The sequence below is a fragment of the Artibeus jamaicensis genome, unplaced genomic scaffold (assembly GCF_021234435.1).
Source record: "Artibeus jamaicensis isolate MK-2021 breed Jamaican fruit bat unplaced genomic scaffold, CSHL_Jam_final contig_843, whole genome shotgun sequence".
NCBI lineage: Eukaryota > Metazoa > Chordata > Mammalia > Chiroptera > Phyllostomidae > Artibeus > Artibeus jamaicensis.
In genome coordinates, this window is record NW_026521982.1 from 423,314 (window position 1) to 427,184 (window position 3,871).

The window sequence follows — 3,871 nt, forward strand, 5'->3', positions numbered from 1 at the left end:
TGTCCTAGAAATTCCCCTCATCCCCTTCCCTCTGAACCCCAACATGGCAATGGTAGACTGAGAAAATAGGTCAGTTGATCACCTGCCATAATCTTTTGAAATATAAAGAATTATGGGTTGTACACATACATAATCAAGACTTTCAATCCCAGTCTTTTCTGCATGTTAATATGTTGTTATTTTTGCCCTGGCTGGAGTGATTAGTGCATTGAGAGCCAGACTGTAAAGCAAAGGGTCTCCAGTTTGATTTCCAGCCATGGAACATGCTTGGGTTTTGTGCCAGGTTGCTGATGGGGGACTTGCAATAGCCAACCACACATTGATGTTTCTCTCCCTCTCTCTCTCCCTTCCCTTCTCATTAAAAATAAATAAATATTTTCTAAACATGTTATTTTTTTAATTTAATATTGTTTTCTTTAGTCACGAAGAAGTTTTTTATTTTGATGAGATCCCTTTTGTTTATTCTTTCCTTTACATTCCTTGCTCTAGGGGAAATATTGGTAAAAATGTTGCTCCGTGGAGTATCTGAGATTTTCTTGCAATGTTGTCCTCTAGAACTTTAATGGTGTCACGGCTTATATTTAAGTCTTTTATACACCTTGAATTTATTTTGGTGTAGGGTGCAAGTTGGTGCTCAAGTTTCATTTTTTTTGAACATAGCTGTCCAGTTCTCCCAACACCATTTGTTGAAGAGGCTACCTTTACTCCATTTTATGTTATTGCCCCTTTGTCGAATATTAATTGACTGTAGAGAGTTGGGTTGATTTCTGGGCTCTCTGTTCTGTTCCATTGGTCTATGTACCTGTTTTTTTTTTTATGCCAGTACCAGGATGTTTTGATTGCAGTGGCCTTGTAATACAGTTTGATATAAGGTATTGTGATCCGTTCATAATTTGTTCTTTTTCAAAAGAGCAACTGCTTATCGGGGTCATTTATGGTTCCATATAAATTTTTGAAGTGTTTGCTCTATGTCTGTGAAATATGCCATTGGAACTTTAATAGGTATTGCATTGAATCTGTATATTGCTTTGGGTAGTATGGACATTTTTATTATGTTAATTATTCCAATCCATGAACACAGTATATGTTTCCATTTGTTTGTGTCTTCCCTGATTTCTTTCTTCAGTGTTGTGTAGTTTTATGCACACAGGTTTTTTACCTCCTTGGTTAGGTTTATTCCCAGATATTTTATTTTTCTTTTTGCTATATTGAATGAATTTTTTTCCTTGATTTCTTATTTTACTGATTCATTGTTGGTATACAAAAATGCCTTTGATTTCTGGATATTGACTTTGTATCCTGCTGTTTTGCCAAATTCATTAATTAGTTTGAGCAGTTTTTTCGTAGAGTCTATAGGATTTTCTTTTTTTTATTTTTATTTATTTTTTTTTTAGGATTTTCTATGTACACTATCATGTCATCTGCAAACAGTGACAGTTTTGTTTCCTTCTTTCCTGTTTGGATGCCATTTATTTCCTTTTCTTGTCTGATCGTTGTGGCTAAAACTTCCAAAACTATATTGAATAGAAGTGGTGAAATTGGACATCTTTGTTTTGTTCCTGATCTTAGTGGAAAAACTTTTAGTTTTTTCCCATTGAGTATAATATTGGCTGTAGGTCTCTCATATACGACCTTTATTATATTGAGGAATGCTCCCTCTATTCCCACTTTGCTGAATGTTTTTATTATAAATGGGTGCTGTACCTTATCAAAAGCTTTTTCCGCGTCTATTGATATGATCATGTGGTTTTTGTCTTTGCTTTTGTTTGTGGACTTGAACAGACACTTCTCCAAGGAGGACATACAGAATACTCGGAGACACATAAAGAGATGCTCAATATTGTTAGCTATCAGAGAGATGCAAATTAAAACCACAATGAGATACCACTTTACACAGGTCAGGATGGCTATCATAAACAAAGCAACAAACAACAAATGTTGGAGAGGGTGTGGGGAAAAGGTGTCCTTAGTTCACTGTTGGTGGGATTGCAGACTGGTACAACCATTATGGAAAACAGTATGGAATTTTCTCAGAAAAATAAAAATTGACCTGCCTTTTGACTCAGCAATTCCAGTGCTAGGATTATATCCTAAGAATCCTAAAACATCAGTTCCAAAGAACCTATGCACCACAATGTTCATAACAGCACAATTTACAATAGCCAAGAGACGGAAGCAACCTAGGTGCCCATCAGTAAATGAATGGATCAAAAAATTGTGGTATATATACACAAAGGAATTCTATGCAGCAGAGAGAAAGAAGGAGCTACTACCTTTTGCAACAACATGGATGGAACTGGAAAGCATTATGCTGAGTGAAATAGGCAAGGTGTTGAAAGACAAATACCATACGATCTCACCTTTACCAGGAAGCTAAACAACAAAACAAACAAGCAAGCAGAATAAAAACAAAGACACTGAAATAGAGAGCAAGGGGACAGTGACCAGAGGGGAGACGGGAGGGAATTTCAGGGGAAAAAGGGGGAGAGATTTGGAGGAACAAGTATGAAGGACACAGGAATGAGGATGGGGGGGGAGGAAATTGGAGGTAGTTGGGGAGCACGGGGTGGGAAGGCTGGGATGGGAGAAATAGACAAAAAACTGTACTTGAAAAATAACTAAATAAAATTTAAAAAGGTAATTTTTTATGTGACTGGTTTTAAATCTCTACAATGTGCCCTGGGCTTGCAGAGTGGAAGAGTTTGCAAAGGGAGCTATAGTCAAAATCACACTTTCAACCTAAATAATATAGAATCCCCACTTTTTTATGTTAGGGAGGTAGTTTCTCAGATCAAGAAGAAGTCATGAATGAAGAAAATATAACTTTTAAAATGAATATGCTTTATTTTCTATCTCATACACCAAAGTATGAGATTATTTGAATTTAAATTATGAATATATACACAAATATATATGTGTATACACACATATACCTATACATACAAATATATATTGCTGCCACATGTACACATTTTTCTCTAAGCTCACTTGGGTATTAGGTGTCTGGGGAAGGCAGAGCTCAGCTCTGTAAGAGGCTGAGACTGTTGGATATTCTGCACCTAGTGACAGTCTCACAAGCTGACTGTCTATGATGTCAGACACAGCTCTATAGCATGGTGGTTACTGTATGTGACTTACAGGGATTGATGCTCCTTGTCCCAAGTGTCCTGTTCCAGCTGCAGCTGCAGGAGTAAGAACCACAATTGGTTAATGCTTCTCTCACCTGTACTGTCTCTGGATTTTCTTTAATGAGATATTCTGTGTACTGGACTCAGCAGCTCCAGGGAAGAGTCTGCAGTGGTTTGCTGCTATAAACTAGGGGGTGTCAAAAAGAGCAAGAAAAGGAAAAGACTCAGAAAAAATGGAGAGGGATTAAGAGAAATGCAAGACAATATGAAACTTAATAATATCCGAATAGGGATACCAGAAGGTGAAGACGAAGAACAAGGGATAGAAAACCTATTTAAAAAAGTAATGAGGGAAAGCTTCCCTAATTTGATGAGAGGAAAAGTCACACAAATCCAGAAATCACAAAGAGTACCAATCAAGAGGAACCCAAAGAGGTCCACTTCAAGACACATCATCATTAAAATGACAAAATTCCAAGATAAAGACAAAATCTTAGAGGGCACAAGGAAGAAAAAGGAAGTAACGTACAAGGGAGCCCCAATAAGGTTAGCTACTGATGTCTCAATAAAAAAGCTCCAATCTAGAAGAGAATAGCAAGAAATAGTCCAAGTAATGAGAACCAGAGGCCTGCAACCAAGGCTATTTTATGCAGCAAGGCTCTCAGTCAAGAAAGAAGGCTAAATAAAGAGCTTCCAAGACAAAAGAAGTCTAAAAGACTATGCCTCCACCAAACCAGCCCTGA